Source organism: Rattus rattus, chromosome 13, assembly GCF_011064425.1.
Source record: "Rattus rattus isolate New Zealand chromosome 13, Rrattus_CSIRO_v1, whole genome shotgun sequence".
Classification (NCBI taxonomy): Eukaryota; Metazoa; Chordata; class Mammalia; order Rodentia; family Muridae; genus Rattus; species Rattus rattus.
In genome coordinates, this window is record NC_046166.1 from 34009153 (window position 1) to 34031391 (window position 22239).

A 22239-nucleotide genomic window follows, 5' to 3' on the forward strand; every position below is an offset into this window, starting at 1 on the left:
CAGGAAATTGCCTTTCATTTTGATGGAATCTCCATCTGCTTGCCTCTCTGTCACTTTATGTCTCTCTTTATCTCATTATCAATGATTGTCTCTTTTTTCAAACTCTGTGTAACTCCTCAATACTTCTTTTCTAAATAGGTAGACATGCACCTGGTTTTCTCCATGGCTTTTGTTCATACGACCTTGGATCCCAGGCACTATCAAAGGTATGGACTAAGGGTGGGTGTCAATATACCAGTGCTCCTGCCCAACCTGGAGAGAAAGTGTGGGAACTTTGGCTCACTTTGTTTTTCATCTCTACATGCAGATTATTTCTCCCTCTCTCTGTCTATCTCTTTCCCTCTAGTTTGTGGGTACTGAGGGCAAGTCTGCCAGCCAGACATCAATTCATATTTGCATACCTACCTGTGTATTCTGCTATTTACCTATTGGTCTATATGATAACCTAAATGTAGCTTTGTGGAACTGTCTGTAGACAGTTGGTCTATTTATCCAACTGCAAAGCAAGAATCTATGTTTATCTGTATCCATCATTCTAAAGATAAGTAAACACAAACACACAGAATAAAGGGGGAGGTAGATATTGATCTACTTTGGAACATGATTTACAATTTGACATGGGACAGGGGTTAAGTCTGAAAATCTTGTCAAGAAGCACAGTGCAAATTCCAGAAGAGGCTGCTGTGGAGTGTGTCCGGAGCTTGAAAACCAGTGTCATGTGCCAGTTCTTCCAGGGAAGAGTGTGTATGACCAGTCCTTCCCAGTCCCAGGAGTTGCAGGCATTCTGATTATGGAGAGAATCTGAAGTTCACTTTCTGTAGAACCTATGGCTGTAGTCCCTGAGTGCCTTGGCCATGAGCAGACAAGATGTCTTAATTGGGGCCTTCTTGCTGCCTATTTTTCTGAAGAGCAGGCAGGAAGCCTTCTGGACTCCTGGATGGACAAGAGCCTCAGAAAGACTGTGGGAAGTTGGCACAATATCTGGGTCCAACATCTCCTTGTTGACCAGGGATCTTGAGCTCGGTACGGAAGGAGATCATCATTGTCTTTCTCACTTGCAGACTGTTGGCTCTTGTGCTTTGGATGTGGCTGTGAGGGCCTGCAGCCTCTCCTCTTGGGACTCCTGAAGGGACAGGGGTGCTGAGGACCCAGGCTTGCTCTGGGTTTGCTTGCTTGTCTGCCTCTTGGACTTATATTCTGACTACCCAGGCTCAGCTTCCTCTTTTGCAGATTGGCAGTGAGTGGCATCCCTGAGGCCAGCAGGGTCCTCAGCAAGGAGCCCTCAGTGGGATTTCTGATGGCAACCATCTGCAGCCAGACAACCTGAATAGAGTGCTGTTTTGTGGTTCTTTCTGAGTTCACAGCCCCAAGGTGAGCCTTCTTGATCCTGCTGAGAGGAAGATGGCTCCGTGACAACATCCAGGGCAAGACAGGCTTGGACACTGCAGTGAGACCCTAGACTGGCACAGTCAGCAAAGGGCCTGGGGTACTTGGAGATCTGAGATTCACCTCAAGGAATCATTGCTCGAGGCCTCTGCGACTCTGCAACCCAAGGGAGTTCCATCTTCCTCTTTCATGGTGGTAGGACCTGAGGGATGAGATCAGCATTCATCATTGAGGCAATCCCATCATGAACCAGTCCCAGGATGTTCCTCCTACTCCCAGCAGCCTGATTGCTGGCTTTTCTGTGCCCACCAAACATAAGACACTTGTGTTTCCCTGACCCAGCCCCTGGCTTTCTGGAGAGAGTCTTGGCTCCTTCATGCTGCCAAGACTCCTCAAAGCTCGCAGTGTGGGTTCCTACCTGTCCTGGGTTCTGGACAACTAGCTACTGCTTGGAGCTCCAGTTCTCTCCTGGATCCAGGCTTTGACTGTGAGGTGCCTGCAGGTCAGAACCTTGGTTTGATTCGTGGCTAGGGCTAGACAAGAGATTGTGCCTGGGCTGTAGCTGCAGAGCCCAAGGAAGACCTCTCTCCCAGCTAATCTGCTTACCTAGAACATTTGCTCCTGACTTTTCTCTTCTGGAGAAGTGCTCTGCTGAGCTGTTGTGTGGCTCCTTACCAAATCAAAGTCCAGAGGGACCTACTCAGGTTGGGGCCCAAGCATGACCGCAGGGGACCATTTAGCTACTAAGTCCTAAACAACGGGTCGAGGAGCTGAAGAAATAAGTTTCATAGATACCAGAAAAAAAAGCTGTAAGAAAAAGTTCTGGTAACGTCAAAACCTGGTTTTGGTGATTAGAGTGTCCATGCTTAGTTGAGACCAGCTGTTCTCAGAAAAATACCCCTACCCCTCCCTGTGGTAAATTCCAAGTAAAACCACCAGATGTGTCAGCCTCACCTTATGCGACCACCCTCCCTCCCCCCCCCCCGAAACTCCCTCCCAGGAACTTTCCAGCTTGGCCCTTTCCCAGGGACTTTCCAAGGCCAGGTTCAGAGCAGGATAAGGAAATTTGCTAAATAAGCCGAAAACAACCCCTTGAGCTAACCAACCAATGCTGAAGAGATCCTTTGTTCTGTGTTCCACCAATCAGAGTAAGCCAGCTAGACCTGTTGCTGAGATCTGCCCTGTATAAAGTATAAAAATATGTGCTTTTTGAGTTCAGAGTTGCCTCTCCCTGCATGGATAAATAAACCTCTTGCCTTTGCTTAGGTCCATCATCATATATGTTCTCTGGGTCGCGCTCCTGAGTTAACACCACTTTTCGGTCTTACAATACTGTTTTTTTAAGGACTTGATGGTCCTTCTGAAGCAAATCTCTGCCAGGTTGTCACACAGGATAGGCACAGAAGACAGTTCCTTCAGCACTTTGTAGTTCTTTCCTGGGTTGCTCTCTCGGCAAAGATGGTCCAGGAGCTCCTGCAGGACACATGCTTGAGAGCCTGGTTCCATGCCCACAGCCAAGGACAGGATGGAACACTCTGGGATCAATCAGAATGATCAACTCAGCTCGTGCCCTGCCTCTAGTGAGGTGTGTGGTCTCCTGAGCAGATGACACATTCAGAGAGAAGCCAGTGGCCTAGTGGTCCATGCCACTCATTGTGTTCCCCTTTTATACCTACAACTGACAGGTGGAATCTTAGCCATCCCTCCTCCTCACTAAGGCTTTTACTGACTGGTCCACAAGCCAGCATGTAGAAGAATGCAAATTGATGCATTCCCATCTTGTATAAAGCAGCAGTCTAAGTAGGTCAAAGACATCCACATAAGACCAGATGCATTCAAAATAATAGAAAAATTGTGGGGAGCCTTGAATACACGGGCATAGGGGGAAATTTCCTGAACAGAACACCAATAGCTTATGCTCTATGGTCAAGAACAGACAAATGAGACTTCATAAAATTGCAAAGCCTCTGCAAGGCAAATGTCACTGTCATTAAGACAAAACTTCAACTAACATATTGAGAAAAGGTCTTTACCAATCCTACATCCAATAGAGGTCCTATATCCAATAGATACAAAGAACTCAAGAAGTTACACTCCAGAGAATCAAATAACCCTCTCTAAAATGGGGTACAGAGCTAAACAAGAATTCTCATCTGAGGAACATCTAATGATTGAGAAGCATCTAAAGAAATGTACAACATCCTCAGTCATCAGGGAAATGCAAATGCCCTAAAATGACCCTGAGATTCCAACTCATGCCTGTCAGAATGGCTAAGATTAAAAACTCAGGTAATAGTTGCTGGTGAGGGTGTGGAGAAACAGAGGCATGCCTCAGTTCTCAGTGGCATTACAAGCTAGTACAACCACTCTGGAAATCAGTTTTGAGGTTCTTCAGAAAATTAGACATACTACTACCCAAGAACCCAGCTATACCACTTATAGACATATATCCAGAAGATGCTCCAACCATAGCAAGGGCATTTGATCCACTATGTTCATAGCAGCATTGTTTGTAATAGCCGGAAGCTGGGAAGAAATCAGTTGTCCCTCAACAGAGGAATGGATTCAAAAAATGTGGTACATTTGCACATTGGAAAACTACTAAGCTACTAAAAAGAATGACTTCATGAAATTCATGTGCAAATTGATGGAACAAGAAGATATTGTTGTAAGACCCCAAAGTGTCTTAGCTCAGGAACGTGACCCACAAAACACAATATGATGACGAACCAATGCAATGGCAAGAGGTTTATTGATCCATGTGCATGGGTTTGCTCATCCAGGCAGAGAGAGTCAACCTTGAACTCAAAAAGCACACATCTTTTATACTTTACAGAGGGCAGACATCAGCAACAAGGCTAGCTGGCTTACTCTGATTGGTGGAGCACAGGACAAAGTATCTCTTCAGGCATTGGTTGGTTCGCTCAAGGGGCTGCTTTTGACTTAATTAGCCTATGTCCTCATTCCTGCTCTGTACCTGGCCTCGGAAAGTCCCTGGGAGGGGGCAGGGGGAGCTGGGTGGTTGGATATGGTGAGGCTGACACATCTGGTGTTTTTTCTCAGAATTTACCACAGGGTGTCTTTTCCCAAGAACAGCTCTATTTAGTTTGGCTGGTCTCAACTTAAGCCTGGTCACTTTGACCACCACCAAAACCTTGTTTCTATATTTCCAGAACCTTGTTCTTACAGATTTGTTTCTCATATCTATGAAACTTATTTCTTCATTCCTCCTTTTTCTTTTGCCATGATTTTAATCTTAAAATCTTAAGGTCTTATACCTAGTGATGGGATATGTATTTTTGCCTCAATATCATTATGTGCACTGTGCTAATATGTTCCCTCATAAAAGCAACCAAGTGATTCAAAATGCAGGGGCCAAAAGTAAGCAATAGCATGGGTATAATCAGAGGTCTTATAAGAGCAGATACCAAAGAATTGAACCAGATTTCAAACCAACTTTTCCTTTCTGTATCTAAATCAATGACAGCCCTTAATTCTCCATAAGCCTTATGCTATAATAGCAGATGTTCCTGTAGCTGACCCTGAATCCAGTCCCAAAAGAACTGCCAGACTTATTCCCAATTCTCTTTTGGGTCTCACTAAATTTCTAAGAATCGTATAACAATCTAGGTACTATCTGAACTAGCACACAAAAAATTGGACCTCTAAACTTATACAGATTGTGATTCCTGAAGCACAGGCACAACAGTCATCTGGAGGCAGAAGGAGGTATCCAGTTAGACTTTTTTTACCAGAGGGTAAGGAGCAGTACACAGATGTTGATAGGTTTGTGGGACCTGACCCACACAAAGGCCTTTCCCAGTGACAGCTGAGAGAGTTAGGCAGACTTGCTGCTGATTCTACCTACAATGGGAGGCTTCTTAACATTGAGTTTAAGGGAAGAGAACAAAGATACAGTACCACTGTCTGGAGAATGAGCCCCATTTTCAGTTTTCCTAATACTTTTTAACTTAAGGTGGTTCTTAGTAGCCTTACTTGTCCAATCTTGAGTGCTACCCTTTTCTTCCACCTGAGAAGCTGCCTCTACGTGGGATGCGCGGATCCAGGCAGCTATTCCGTCTACCTTGATGGCTATCTGGGTGGTCAGCAGCACCAGGTATGGTCCTTTTCAGTGAGGCTCAAGTGTCTGTGCCCAGTGTTGTCGTACGTAGACTGAGTCTCTGACCTGGAATGGATGGGTTGTCTCAGGGGTCCCTGGCTCATAGGTGGTTGCCAGCTGCTACCACACTTCCTTTTATACCAACGGTAGTCCTTTCAACCTAGCATATAAGTCACTGTTACTATGACAGGTGGGTTCGAGTTCATCGCTCAACACCATCAGGGGTGCTGGGGTCCTGAACAAGATTTCAAAAGGAGTTACATTAAAGCAGAAAGGAATGTCCCTAATTCAGAAAGGGCCAAGGGGAAGAGCACCAACCCAGTCTGTGCCAGTCTCCACAGTCAATTTGGTCAGGATCTGTTTTAGAATTCTATTCATTCTACCTGTTCTGAGCTTTGAGGTCTATAGATGCAATGTAATTTCCAATCAACCTCTAAATATCTGACCACCCCCTGGCTTATCTGGGCAACAAAGGCAGGGCCATTGTCTGACCCAATTACCTTGGGCATCCCAAACCAGGGGAAGATTTCTTCCACTATCTTCTTGACAACTATCGAGGATGTCTCTTGCTTAGTGGGGAAGGCTTCTACCCATCCTGAAAAGGTATCTACAAAAACTAAGAGCTATTGTAGCCATACTTTCCTGGTTTTATTTCAGTGAAGTCCACTTCCAAGTAGGCCCCAGGTTGGTCCCCACAGAGCCTCCTTCCAGAATTAACTTTATTCCTGAAAACAGCTATGGACAATTTGCTCCACCAGGTGTTTTAGCCCTAGAACATGATACTTAGACTTTAAGATGGTTTGAGTCAATTTGCTCACTCCCAAGTGGGTCCACTGATGATGCATTTGCTTAATCATTGCTTTAGCTGATTCTTGGGGCAATATTTTCTTCTTCTCAGGTATATACCAAATGCCTGTTTTCTGACTAAACCAGTTGCATTGCCATGGCTTTTTATTATAAGCGTTAGGTCTTCAGCAGTGTATTTGAACTTTGAATCTGTGGGCATTCTGGTACAACAAGGAATGAGTGGGATACTCAGCCCACCCTAGGTCCACCATTCTTTCGGCAGCCCCTTGAACCCATGATTTCTTGTGAGACAGAGGCCTGTTAGTTTTCAGTAAAACTGAATGTTGTGCTCCTGTGTCTACTAAAAACAGGTGGGCTTCCCCTCCACTTTGAGAGTTACCCTGGGTTCAGGGAGGGGTTCCAAACCACCCTGACCCCTCTATTCACTATCCTCTTCTAGAAACCCAAGCTCTCTGGGGTGTGAGGCTCTCTTCTTCTTGGGCCTATTAGGGCATTCTCTTGCAGCATGCACACTGGTCCCTAGTCAAGTTCTCTCTTCTGTTGCCAGGTACTATTCTACCAGACACTTGTGGTCCTCTAGCCTCTTCTACTATGGCAGCCAGGATTCTGTGAAGATTTCTTTCCTGCCTCCTATCTCTCCTTAACTCTCTAACCTCCACTTCTTTCTGTCTTTTGATTTTTCCAGCTTCTTGCTCTTTTTGCTTTCTTTCCTCCTTTTCTTCCTCCGTCTCTCTGTTATAAACACTTTCTCAGCTACTTGCACTAACTCTCTCAGTGTCTTGCCTTGCAAACCCTCTAACTTTTGTAGCTTCCTCCTAATATCTCTGACTGATTGGTTTATGAAGGCAACCATGACAGTAGCCTTATGCTCCTCTGTTGTGTGGTCCTAGGGTAAATTGGTGGAACACCTCCATGAAGCATTCTAGGAATGCCCAGGGAGATTCAGTCAGCCCTTGAACTGTTTCCCTTACCTTGGCCAAATTAGTGTGGTGTGGTGTCGTGCCACCCCTCAGAGACCCACCATTAGAGTCTGGTGATAGACCTTCAGGTGATCCCTACTTTCAGGGGTGTTGTAGTTCCATGAAGGTCTAGCAAGGGGAAACCAGTATCTATCTCATTGATCAGAAGAGTGGGTCTCCCGTCTACTCCAGGCACATATTTCCTAGCCTCTAGGAGGATCTGCTGCCTCTTCTAAGTCGTGAAGAGAGTGCAGCAGCTGTTGGCAGTCATCCCAAGTTGGCTGGTGAGAAATACAGGATAGACTCTAGGAGATCAATTAGAGCCTGAGGGCTTTCAGAAAAGGAGGGTTATGTATCTTCCAATTATACAAGTCAGCTGATGAAAATGGCCAATACTGAAGGGGATGGTTTCCCTGATCATCTGGGGGGCCATAGGCCCCAAGGTATAAGATGTTGGAATCAGGGGTGGTCTCGGGGGTCCCTGCCTGCCTATTCTGTGTTCCAGCTGCTGGGTCCCCCTCTCTGGTCATGTCTGACCCCAACCCTTTTGGAGGTCTCAGACTCAAGGGGGCTGTTGGTTCCAGAGCAACTGCCCCTGCCTGTGGAGCTACTTCTGGGGGCAGAGTGGAAGGTTAAGGAGGAGGGGGATCTATGAGAAATAGATCTGCATCCCCAGGTGCTCAGATAGTCTTCTCCTTCTCACTTTTCACAGCACAAACTCTAGACAGACTTGAATTTGAAAGTGAGACAAAGGGACAAACCCACGAGGGGTTGACCAGACCAAGTCCTCCCAGACAACGATATAGGGGGTCTGGTCAGGGTGACCTCTGGGTTCTGGAAGATCTTGTCTTTAACCTCCTCTATCTTATTCAAGCAGAAAGAGCCTTGGGGTGGCCACCGGGTCTGAAAGAATGGCCACTCTGAGGTGCAAAAAGTCTGCCACTTTCACTTTTTGGCTTCTACAGACAAATTGTGCACCCTAAGTTTCACGTCCATCCAGTGGTCAGGGTGGTGGAAGTCGTCCCATCATCTCATCACTACAACAAAACCACAGAAAACAAACAAGACAAACAAGACTATAAAACAGAGTATCCTATAAACGATTTTGACAAATGCCTGATACTTTCAGGACCTGGCTCAGACTGCAGCTGAGCCTTTGCTGCTTCTGAGTAGAGGTGGAACGCTTCTGATCCTACTTCCCAACGGGATTCTGGAGCATCCCCCAGATTCCCTCCTCTGGAGCATCTTCCAGGGTATTGTGGCCTGTGACAACCTGGCAAGTCTACCTGTCTCAGCTGCAAGCCCCTCACCGTGCTTACAGTGACCACCCACAAAGGCACTCAAACCCCACAGAAACACTCACACAGGGTCTCGAACCCCTTGGAAACACTCAAAAATAGATAGCAGATGCAAACAATACAAAGCAGAAGGTAACCCAGAACACAGAAGACTAACTTGCTCCACCTTACCTCTGATCTCTTTGCCAATTGTGGATCTGGGGAAGCGCTGCTTCCCAGCCAATGTACCAAAAATGTTGTAAGACCCTAAAGTGGTCTTAGATCAGGAGCATGACCCACTGAACACAATATGACGATGGATCGATGCAATGGCAAGAGGTTTATTGATCCATGCACACGGATTTGCTCATCCACGAAGGGAGAGGCAACCTCAATCTCAAAAAGCACACATCTTTTATACTTTACAGAGAGCAGACCTCAGCAACAGGGCTAGTTGGCTTACTCAAATTGGTGTAACACAGGACAAAGGGTCTGCTCAAGGGTCTGTTTTTGGCTTAATTAGCCAATTTCCTCATCCTGCTCTCCTGCTCTGCACCTGGCCTCAGAAAGTCCCTGTGAAAGGGGGTTGGGGGTCTGTGAGATGGGATAAGGTCAGACTAACATATCTGGTGCTTTTTCTCAGAATTTACCACAGGGAAGGATAGAGGGGTCTTTTTCTGAGAACAGCTGTTTGTTTTGGCTGGCTTCAACTTAAGCCAAGTCACTCTTACCACCAAACCTTGTTTCTATATTCCAAGAATCTTGTTCTTACAACTTTGTTTCTCCTATCTATGAAAAGTATTTCTTCAATATCCCAAGGGAGGTAAACCAATCAGAAGGAAAAAAAAACAAGTTATGCACTCACTAATAAATTGACATTAGACCAAAAGCTTGGATTACCTGGGATAAAATCCATAGACCACATGAACCTCAAGAAGAAGGACGGCCAAAGTGAGGATATTTCAGTTCTTCTAGAATGGGGAACCAAAATATTAATAGGAGGTATACGGGCAAGTTTTGTGTGCCAACTTGACATAAGCTAGAGTTATCCCAGAGAAAGGAGCCTCAGTTGAGAAAAAAATGCCTCATGAAACACAGCTGTAAGTCATTTTCTCAACTAGGATCACTAAGGGAGGACCCAGCCCATTGTGAGTGGTGCTATCCTTGGGCCAGTAGGCTTGGCTTCTTTAGGAGAGCAAGCTGAGCAAGCTAGGGGAAGCAAGCCAGTAAGAAACCTCCCCCTGGGGTCTCTGTATCAGCTTCTGCTTCCTCATCTGCTTGGGTCCAGTCCTGACTTCCTTTGGTGCTGAACAGCAACATGGAAGTGTAAGCTGAATAAACCCTTTCCTTCCCAATTTGGTTCTTGGTCATGATGTTCATGCAGGACTAGAAACCCTAACTAAGACAGGAGGAAATATAGAGACAAAATTTGGAGCAGAGCCTGAAGGAAAGGCCATCCAAAGACTGCCCCAGCTTGTGATCCAACCAAACATATACAGCCACCAAACCCAGAGAGTATTGCTGATGCCCAGAGGTGCATGCTGACAGGAGCCTGATATAGCTGTCTCCTGAGAGGTTTTGCCAGAGCATGACTACTACAGAGGTAGAGGCTAGCAGCCACCAATTGTGCTGAGAGTGCTGGGCCCCCATTGAAAGAGTTAGAGAAATGCTGGAAGGAGCTGAAGGGGAGTGCAACAATACCAATTAAGAACAATAATAACAATCAATCAGAACACTCACAGAAGAAACCACCATCCAAAGAGTACACAAGGACAGACCCAAGGCTCCAGCTGCATAGTTGGCAGTGGATCGCCTTGTCTGCGCCAATGGAAGAAGTCCTTGGCCAGCCAAGGCTGGAATGCTCAGTGTAAAGCAATGTCAGGGCAGGGATGTGGGAAAGCATGGTTGGATGTGTGGGGGAACACTTCACTAGAAGGAGAGGGAGGGAACAATGGATATGGGGTTTATGGGCAGAAAACCCAGAAAGGAGATAATATTTGAAATATAAATAAAAAATATCCAATTAAAAATAAAGCAAATAAAGAAACCGAACTAACACAGGAAAAGAAAGAAAAAGAAAACAGAAAGAAAGATACAAAGAAGTAAAGATAGAAAGAAAGAAAGAAAGAAAGAAAGAAAGAAAGAAAGAAAGAAAGAAAGAAAGAAAGGAAGAAGGGGAGAGAGAAAAAATAAAGAAAGAAAGAAAGAAAGAAAGAAAGAAAGAAAGAAAGGAAGGAAGAGAGAAAGAAAGAGAGAAAGAAAGGAAGGAAGGAAAGAGAGAAAGAAAAAGAAAGAAAGACAGAAAGAATGTAGGAAGGAAGGAAGGAAAGAAACAACTAGAACAACAATCCCCAAAACAACAGGTTGGGATATATTCTTCTCACACTTTTCTGCAGAATTCAATATAGCAAGGCAGCCTCATGACTAAGCCATTTGATCCTCCTTAGGGCAAGTACTTTTCCCGTGTAGGCCAAGTCTTTGGAATCACCAACTTGCTGCAAGCCTCTCTTGCCTTCTAATTCCTTCCTTCTTCCCACATCTCCTGGCCATGTCTGTCCCCACACTTACAGAGACCAACAGCCCAGCCACACCTTTGCATTTCCATCTTGATATTGGCCTTTCATGTCTCCACTTGCAGGGTTATCAGGAGATTGTTTTTCATTTTGATTGAATCTCCTTCTGCTTGCCTCTTTGCCTCTTTATGTCTGTCTTTCTTTTTCTCACTATCAATGCTTGTATCCTTCTCCAAACTCTGTGTGACTCCTCAGTACTTCTTTTCTAAATGGGTAGACAGGCACCTGGTTTTCTCCATGGCTTTTGCTCATATGACCTTGGATTACAAGCACTATCAAAGGTACGGACTAAGCCTTGGTGTCATTATACCAGTGCACTTGCTCTAACAGGAGAGAAAATCTGGGAAATTGGCCCCCTTTGGTTCTCATCTGGTCAGGCAGATTATCTCTTCCTCTCTCTGTCTATCTCTTTCTCTCTTCTAACTTGTTTTTGTGTGTATTTGTCTATGCCTCCTGATCTTTACCATACACATAAACATAGCTCTCCCATACACACACACCCACGCATGCGCGCGCGCGCGCACACACACACACACACACACTTATAAACACATACACAAACACACACCCACACACACACACACACACACACACACACACACACACACTTACTTATAATCCCACACACAAACACACAGACATACACATATTCCAACACATAATTTAGTCTGGTTTAATTTGTGGATTTTATTCATTTTCTCTCTTGTTCTATCTCTCTCTGTCCATAGGTGTATGTGGGTATGTCTCCTCTTATTTATCACACAGATTAACATAATTCTATCACAAACACACATACACACACACACAATCACACAATTTAGTCTGTTTTTTCCACCTTTAATATATTTTAGATTCATTAAATCAACTAGTTTTTGACCACTGAGGGCTAATCTGCCAGCCAGACTTCCAACTCATATTTACATACCTACCTATGTATGACTCTATGTACCTATTCTGTGTGATAACCTACATGTCTCTTTGTGGAACTGTCTGTAGACAGTTGGTCTATTTATCCCACTGAAAAGCAAGAATCTATATTAATCTGTAACCATCATTGTAAAGATATGTAAACACAAACACACAGAATAAAGGGGGAGGTAGATATTTATTTACTTTGGAACATGATTTACAACTTGACATGGGACAGGGGTTAAGGTCTGGAAAATCTTGTCAAGAAGCACAGTGTAAATGCCAGAAGAGGCTGCTGTTGAATGTGTCCAGAGCTTGAAAATCACAGTGTGCCATGTGCCAGTTCCTCGAGGGGAGAGTGTGTATACCCAGTCCCTCCCAGTTCCAGGAGTTGCAGGTATTCTGATTGTGGAGAGCATCTGAAGTTCACTTCCTGTAGAACCTATGGCTGTAGTTCCTGTGTGCCTTGGCCATGAATGGAGCAGGTCTCTTAGCTAGGGACTTCTTGCTGCCTTTTTCTCTAGAGAGCAGGCAGGAAGGCTTCTGGTCTCCTGGATGGGCAGGAGCCACAAGAAGACTGTGGGAAGTTGGTGCAGAGGCAGCCCCTCTGGGTCCAGGCTCTTCTTCTTGACCAGGGCTCTTGAGCTGGGTATGGAAGGAGATCATCATTGTCTGTCTTGCTTGCATTGTCCTGGCTCTTATGCTTTGGATGCAGGCTTGAGGACCTGTACCCTCTCCTCTTGGGACTCCTTAAGGCACGGGGGTGTGGAGGACCCAGGCCTGCTCTGGGTTTGTTTGCTTGTCTATGTCTTGGACTGTGTATTCCCTTCTGACTGCCCAGGATCAGCTTCTTCTTTGGCAGATTGGCAGTGAGTAGCATCCCTGATGCCAGTGGGGCCCTTAGCAAGCAGCCCTGGGTGGGATTTCTGATGGCAAGCAGCTGCAGCCAGACAAGCAGTTAGTTGCTGCTCGGAGCTCCAGTTCTTTCCTGGATCCAGGCTTTGACTGTGAGGTGCCTGTGTGTCAGAAGCTGTTTTTGATGTGTGGCTAGGGCTCAGGCAGTAGATCGTGTGTCAGCTTCCACTGCTGAATCCAAAGAAGACCTCTCTCCCAGCTTCTCTGCTTTCCTGGAATACTTGCTCCTGGGTTATCTCTTCTAGAGAAGTGCTCTTCTGTGCTGTCCTGTGGCTCCTCACCAAGCCAAAGTCCGAGGGACCTGCTCAGGTTGGGGCCCCAGCAGGAACCCTGGGAACCACTTGGCTACTAGGTCCTTAACAAAGGGGACCAGGAGCTGCTGTTTCTTCACTGACTTGATGGTCTTTCTGAAATCAGTCTCTGCCAGGCTGTCACACTGAGTACCAATCTCTTATGCTGTAAGATCAAGAATGGACAAATGAGACCTCATATAATTGCAAAGCTTCTGCTAAGAAAAGGACACTGCCATTGAGACAAAATAGCAACCAACAGATTGGCAAAAGACCTTTACCAATTCTACATCCAATAGAGTCCTTATATCCACTATATACAAAGAACTCAAGAAGATAAACTTCAGAGAGTCAAATAACCCTGTTAATAATGGGGTACAGAGCTAAACTAAGAATTCTCATCTGAGGAACATCTAATGGCTGAGAAACACCTAAAGAAATGTTCAACATCCTTAGTCATCAGGGAAATGCAAATCAATCCACGCTTAGGTTCTACCTCACATTAGTCAAAATGGCTAAGATCAAAACCCTAGGTTACAACAGTTGCTTGTGCAGATGTGGAGAAATACAGAGACTCTTCCATTTTTGGTGGGATTACAAGCTGTACAACCACTCTTGAAATCAGTTTGGAGGTTTCTCAGAAAATTGGACAAAGTACTACCTGAGGACCCTATTATACCTCTCCTGGTCATACCCCTAAAAATGTTCCAACCTATAGAAAGGACACATGCTCCCCTATGTTCATAGCAGCCTTATTTATAATAGCCAGAACCTGGAAAGAACACAGATGTCCCTCAACAGAGGAATGTACAGAGAAAATGAGGTACATTCACACAATGGAGTACTAGTCAGCTATTAAAAACAATGATTTCATGAAATCCATAGGCAAATGGATGGAACTAGAAAATATCTTCCTGAGATAGGTACCTCAATCACAAAAGAACACACATGATATGCACTCACTGATAAGTGGATATTAGCCCAAAATCTTTGAATACCTAAGAAAAATTCATAGGTGATGTAAACTCAAGAAGGAAGACCAAAGTCTGGATGATTCTTTCCTTCTTAGAAAGGAGAACAAAATACTCATGGAAGGAAATACAAGGACAAAGAGTGGAATAGATACTGAAGAAGAGGTCATTCAGAGACTGCCCCAACTGTGAATCCAGCCCAAACATATACAGCCACCAAACCCATATAGTATTTCTGATGCCAAGAAGTGCATGCTGATAGGGGGCTGATATAGCTGTCTCCTGAGAGGTTTTACCATAGCATGACTACTACAGAGGTGGAAGCGCTAGCAGCCAATGATTGCATTGCGAATGGGGTACCCAATGGAGGAATTAGAGAAATGATTGAAGGAGCTGAAGGGTTTTGCAACCCCATAAGAACAACAATACCAACCAACCAGAGTTCCCAGGGACTAAACCAACATCTAAAGAGTACACATGGACAGACCCATGGCTCCAACTGCCTGTGTAGCAGAAGATGGCCTTGTTGTGCATGAATGGGAGGAGAAGCCCCTTGGTCCTTCCAAGGCTAGATGCCCCAGTGTAGGGGAATGCCAGGGTAGGGAGGCGTGAAAGGATGGGTGGATTTGAGGGAGAGCACCCTAATAGAAACATGGTGAGAGGGGTTATATAGGGGGGTTATGGACAGGATTCTGGGAAAGGGGATACCATTTGAAGTATCAATAAAAATTCCAATAAAAATTAAATAAGCATGGAGTACTAAGCTAAATAGAGAATTCTAAACTGATGAATTCAAATGATTGAGAAACACTTAGAGATATATTCCACATTCTTAGTTATCAGGGAAATGCAAATCAAAATAAATTGAGACTCTACCTCACACCAATCAGAATGGCTAAGATAAAAAACTCAGGTGACAGCAGATGCTGGCTAATATGTGGAAATAGAAGAACACTCTTCTATTCCTGGTGTGACTGCAGTCTGGTAAAACCGCTTGTTAATCAGCCTGACAGTTCCTGAGTAAATTGAAAATAGTTCTACCTGAAGACCCACCTATACCACTACTGGGCATATACCCCAAAAATGCTCTAACTTATAACAAGGACACATACTCCACTATGCTCATAGCAGGCTCATTTATAATTATCAGAAAGTGCAAACAGCCTAGGTGTCCCTCTACAGAAGTATGGATACAGAAAATATGGTACATGTACACAATGGAATACTATGAAGCTATTAAAAATAATGACTTCATGAAATGCCCAGGCAAATGGATGGAAATAGAAAATATCATCTTGAGTGAGGTAATCTAGATACAAAAGAAAACACATGGCATGGGGATGGGGAGGGAATGGGGGCTTATGGACAGGAAACCAGAAAAGGGAATAACATTTGAAATGTAAGTAAAGAAGTATATCTAATAAAAAAATGGGGTACAGAGCTAAACAAATCATTCTCAGCAAAGAAATATCAAATGGCTGAAAAGCACCTAAAGAAATGTTCAACATCCTTAGTCAACAGGGAAATGCAAATCAAATCAACCCTGAGATTCCACATCACACCAGTCAGAATGGCTAAGATCAAAAACTCATTTGACAGCAGATGCTGGTGAGGATGTCGAGAAAGAGGAACACTCCTCCATTGTTGGTGGGATTGCAAACTGGTACAACCACTCAAATCAAGAGGTTTCCAGAGGTTCCTCGGAAAATTGGACATTCCACTACCTGAGGACCCAGCTATACCCCTCCTGGGCATATAGCCAAAAGATGCTCCAACATACAACAAAGACACAAGCTTCACTGTGTTCATAGAAGCCTTATTTATAGTAGTCAGAAGCTGGAAAGAACCCAGATGCCCTTCGACGGAGGGATGTATTAAAAAAATGTGGTACATTTACAAAATGGAGTACTATTCAGCTAACAAACACAATGACTTTATGAAATTCATAGGCAAATGCAATGAACTAGAAAATATCATCCTGGGTGAGGTAACCCAATCACAGAAAAACACACTTGGTTTGCACTCATTCATAAGTGGATATTAGCCAAAAAGCTCAAATTACCCTAGATGCAATCCACAGACCACAGGAAGCTCAAGAAGAAGGATGACCAAAATGCGGATGCTCCTGCTCCTTCTTATAAGGGGAAAATATCCATAGGAGGGAATGTGGGAGCAAAGTTTAGATCAATGACTGAAGGAATGGCTATTCAGAGCCTACCCCACTTGTGACCCATATATATACAGCCACCAAAACTAGATAAGAATGATGAATTAAAAAATGCATGCTGAAAGGGACCGAATATAGATCTCTCCTGAGAGACATATCCAGAGCATGTCCAATACAGAGGTCAATGCTAGCAGCAAACCACTGAACTGAGAACAGGACCCCCTTGGGGGGAGTTAGAGGAAGGATTGAAAGAGCTGAAGGAGCTTGCAATCCTATAAAAACAATGCTAACCAACCAGAGCTTCTAGGGACTAAACCACTGCCAAAAGGCAATACATGGACTGACCCAGAGTTCCAGCTGCATATGTAGCAAGAACAGCATTGTTGGGGCACCAGTGGAAGGGGAAACACTTGGTCATGCCAAGGTTGGACTGCCAGTGCAGGGGAATGTTGGGGTGGTGGTAAGGGAGATAGATGGAGGGAACACCCTTATGGGGGAGGGAGAGGGGGAGGGGATGGGATGGGGGCTTATGGACAGGGAACTGGGAAATGGAATAACATTTAAAATATAAGTAAAGAAATATATCTAATTATAAAAAAGAAAAGAAAACACATGGTATATACTCATTGAAAATTGGATATTAGCCCAAAACTCACAATGCCTATGGTACAACCCAAAGACCATATGGAGCTTAGAAGGAAGACCAGAGTATGGATGCTTCATCCCTGCATTGAGGAGGGAAACATGATGATCCCTAGAATGTAGAGGGAGAGAGGGGCCTGAGAGGGAGAAAGGAGAGGGAGGAAATACAGGGACAGTATCAGGAACTGGAGGAGATATGAGAGAGGTACAGAGGGTTGGGAAATCAAACAAAATTATGTAGCAGGACAGATGAGGAAATAGGGAGAGCCACTGGAGGGTTCCACACACCAGGTAAACATGAGGCTCCCAGGCCCCAACAGGTATGACTTATCTGATATGAACACCTCAGTGGAGAGATGTGGCCACCCACCCATTTCAGAGTTTTTGACCCAGAAATGTTCTTGTCCAAAGGAAGAACAGGGGCAAAAATGGAACAGAGACTGAAGGAAGGGCCATCAGGCGACTGTACCACCTGGGGATCTATCTATCAGGTCTGCAGACACTACCCCTGATACTCTTGCAATGGTCAAGAGGCACTTGCTGACAGGAAACTGATATGGTGGTTTCTTGGGAGGTACAGCTAGCAACTGATCAATGCAGATGTGGATGATTGGCGCCAACCATAAGAATGAGCTCAAGGACCTGTGAGGGAGCTGGTCGAACAACTGGAGGAACAGAGGGGAATTTCAACCCCATAGGAAGAACAATATAATCTGGCCTGAGCACCCAGTGATCCCAGAGACTAGCCAACCAACCAAGAAGTGTACCTGGAGGGATCCAAGACTCCAGATACATGTGTAGTAGAGGATGGCCTTGCCTGATAGCAGTGGGATGGAAGACACTTGGTCGGGGTGAGGTTTGATGCCCCAGCATAAGGGGATGCTGGAGTGGTGATACAGGAGAGGGTGGGGTGGGAGGAGCACCCCCACACAGGCAAAGAGGAGCAGTAAGGGTAGACATGGAATGTGGGGTTGGTGGAGGAGTAACCAGGAAGTGGGATATCATTTGAGATGTAAACAAATAGAATGATTAATGAAAAATAAAATTAAGCAAGTGAAAATAAAAGGGAGTAAAAATAAAAAGGAAAAGAGCAACGAAGTAAAACCAAAGTAAATTGGGTGAATGGTTGTGTGAGAGAGAGAAAGAGGAAGAGAGACAGACAGACAGGCAGATTAACTGAATGAAGAAAGGAGGACAAATCAGGGCCAATGATCCCAGACATTATAGTCATTAGAGCAAGACCTCAGACATAAGTTTATCCACCTTTAGATATGTCTTCTTGAGAGTCCCTGGAATTCAAGGTTTCAATGATCAGGTGAGCAAAACCTGAGGAAACAATTGGAAGTATGTGGACTGATTTATAAAGATGGTTTTGAGAGATTACAGATAGGAAGTGAAGGGGAAAGGGATAAGAGAGAAATACAAATGATAGTGAGATAAAGACAGACAGACATAAACAGGCAGAGAGACTGGCAGAGACTCAGCCAAAACAAAAGGGAATCCATGGGTAACCCACAAAGTAAAATAGTAGTGACCCAATTTCAACCCTGCAAAATGCAAAGGTGTGGCTTGGCTGTTGTTCTGTCACCTGTGTGGACAGCTGCCTACAACCAGCTTATGGGAAGAAGGAAGGAATTAGGAGTGATGGAATGGCTACCAGCAAGTTGATGGTGCAGGTGTGGGAGCTCTAACATCCAGGTCTACCTATTGTAGTAGAAAATAATTTGGGGTTTCTACTCCACTTTTGATCATCTAGTTACAAGTTAAAGGATACAAAACCTTTATGTTTATAATAAGCCTTAATAGCCCTACAGTTCGGCAGGTATCAATCCTCTAAGCTATTTTGTCTATTTCTCTATCAGTAACTCCAAGGTATGTTTTGCCAAGTTCTACCTGGTTTGCTCTTACTCTAATTGGCCAGCGCTCATAGACATGTTTTCCCAATTCATTCTGTCTTCTCCTCTCTTATCTCCCTGCTATCTCTGGTGGTCACTGCTCAGACCCTAAGGCTGGCAACTGAATTTCCCCTACCTCTCATTTGCCCAAATGTAGGCTGTAGGCATCTTTATTGACCAATCAGGGATAACATAAGGGACAAGGTTACATAACCTCAGTTGGTGGAAGTGAGGAGTTCCTTGTCCCTGAGGCAACCAGGGCCAATATTTATCATTACAATATATAGCAACAGGGCAAACTTCAATGTCCAACAAGGAAAAGCTCTAGTCCTTAGGAGGCTCAACTAGTTGAGGCTAGATTCTTGGGTTGACATTTTGTGCAAACAGGCAGGGAAATTATAATTTATATAATTATAAATATATTTATAATTAAAAATATAATATGCAGTTAAATATCATTAAATTTCCTTAGATAATAGTTATTTAGGATCTTTGGATAACAAGTAAGAAAATGTACGTTTCTCTTTTTCTAATATTTTTACCCAATACCTAAGTTTAGGGAGGGAGCAAAACTGAAAAAGAGGAGATGAAAGAAGATAGAGAGAAATTCTGTTCTTCTCCTATGACATACACAATCCAATCAACACTTTGCCTGCAGTTGACAGTAAGAAAGCAATGGGCTCATACAGACCTAGCCACTGTGAACACAAATTTCTTATACATATGTGTGTCAATAATTTACTCTTTTGAACTGGCTACAGTTTAGATCCATTTATCTTTCAGGGATTTTTGTGTATTTTTTCTACCCAAGTTGTAAATACACTCTCTTCTCTGGGAAATGGTAGTTACAGATTGACTGTAAAATCCATTCACTTAACAAAACCCAATTCATTCCATGTCTTTGCAAGGCATTTTGCCAGGTTCTCTGGTGAAGTTACAAAGATATATTTAAAGGCATTTCTGTTCCAAGAGATTAAAATGGATGATCTTAATAAACAACACTGTAATCTTAGTATCCCATTAGTGCTTGAGGCCCATAAAGCACAACTAATTAAAAAGATATTGAATCATTTTAAAAATAATAAAAATCTCATCGGTCCATTTTACATACAGAGAAATCAAATCTTACCAGCCAGATTGCTGTTTTAAATGAAATAGTTGAAATTCTTAGAAGAAATGGTATGCTTCAGGCTGTATAAGAAACTGGAATTACATAACCATTTTCCATAGCATATTGCTGGTATTTTGTACTAATTCTTGTAAAATCTTGATTGAAACCAATTTGCCAAAATAAGTAAAAAGACCAAATATGAGTTAAGGAATATGTTTTCACTCAATATCATGGTTACCATATTAATGTTGTGGAGTGGCTGCTGCATTTAGTGTTTAGTGGAAGAGGATTTATTTCAGATTATCTTGAAAAATATGTAGTATTTTCCCCTTCTTGTACTTTACATTGGATACATTCACATGCACATGGATAACCCTCTCTCTGTGACAAAAGGAAAGCTGAAGGACATATCTGTCACTCAAGCACAGTGAACAGATGGAATGAATATTTTTTATGTACAGACAGCCCTGAGGAACTATTCAAAGAACAAATTCAACAGACAATTCATTCTCAATCTGCCTTCACATTATAATATGGGTTTTATGAAAATCCTGCTTTCTTTAACTGCATCTTGTGTGGAACTATCCCAAAAATTATTATCTTAATTAATCACTCTGTTCATCAAGAAATATCATGGAGTTTTATGGCTTCTAAGTAAATTTTATTATAGACTTGGGTAACTTGAATTTTATCCTTTAAAATTTTTGAGATTATATTATAATTAAAACACTTGTCCCTTCATTTTCCTCGCTCTAAACCCTCCATGTACTCCTCTCCACCCCTCAATTTATGGTATTATTTTTCAATAATGGTTATTGCATATATGTATATATAATCATATATGTATTTGTACATATAAATTGTTCAATTTACATAAAGTTACTTGTATATTGTTTTCAGCTCTGCCACTCAACAAACAATTGTTTTACTCTTCCCTAAGGAAAATCACCTCTCCTACTCCAAACTTTCTTCAGTTGCCTTTAGCTCTGTGTAGGATTGTGGCCTTCTGGACTTTTCCCCATGAACTTTGGCATGTCTGTTGTTGTTGTCCATGTTCGGCTCCCACTTGGCCAGTCACGATGAGGATAAATGATAGATATAGCTCCTGATATTACCTGCAGAAACAATCTTACAGAAAACACCCTGATCCCTGGCTCTTAGCATCTTTCCCTGTCTTCTTCTGCAATGTTCCCTGAGCGTAAGGTACAAGTGTGTATAATTGTGTTCGTTGGGACTGGACTCCACAACTCTGCATTTTGATTGATTATGGTTTTCTGTAGTAGTCTCAATCTGCTGAAAAGAGAAATTTCCTTGATGAAGAGTTAATACGACATATATCTCTGAGTATAAGGCCAAATATTTATAGATTGTTGTTAGGGACCATGATATTAGTAAATGAGTGGTTGCAGATTCTCTTACAATAATCAAAAATCCATCCCCTCTTTTTAAGTGAGTTTTAAGTTTCCATGGAGAACTGTTGGGTTCCGCAAAGGTGTGTGTGTGTGTGTGTTACTATTACTCCCTTATGGTTATTTTGACATGCTAGTCATTGATGTGGTTCATAGTCATCATATCTGTGTAGGACTTTGGTTTCTTCCCTCATTTGAAGCTTGCATGTCAAAAGCTAGTTCTAGTAGAGGGATAATTCAGGTCAGTTCTAGATCATAGGTGTCTGAGTCCTGTTTCTGAAGGGCATTATATCTTTAGGATAAAAGACTTAACTTTCAATTAGGGAATTATGACCAAGGGTAATAATAATATACTGTGTAATTTTAGAGATTTAAAACTCCTTGGTCCCAAGAGCACATCAAAACAATCATCCACCATGATCAAGTAGGCTTCATCCCAGGCATGCAGGGATGGTTTAATATACAGAAAACCATCAACGTAATCCATTATATAAACAAACTGAAAGAACAAAACCACATGATCATTTCATTAGATGCTGAGAAAGCATTTGACAAAATTCAACACCCCTTCATGATAAAAGTCCTGGAAAGAATAGAAATTCAAGGCCCATACCTAAACATAGTAAAAGCCATATACAGCAAACCAGTCACTAACATTAAACTATATGTAGAGAAACTTGAAGCAATCCCACTAAAATCAGGGACTAGACAAGGCTGCCCACTCTCTCCCTACTTATTCAATATAGTTCTTGAAGTTCTAGCCAGAGTAATCAGACAACAAAAGGAGATCAAGGGGATACAGATTGGA

General features: G+C 43.2%; 2 pseudogenes; both read right to left on the reverse strand.

Annotated features, from left to right (window-relative positions):
- Positions 1–325: 325 nt before the first annotated feature.
- Positions 326–2892, reverse strand: LOC116914290 (annotated as a pseudogene).
- Positions 2893–12231: 9339 nt separating this feature from the next.
- Positions 12232–21075, reverse strand: LOC116915011 (annotated as a pseudogene).
- Positions 21076–22239: the final 1164 nt, after the last annotated feature.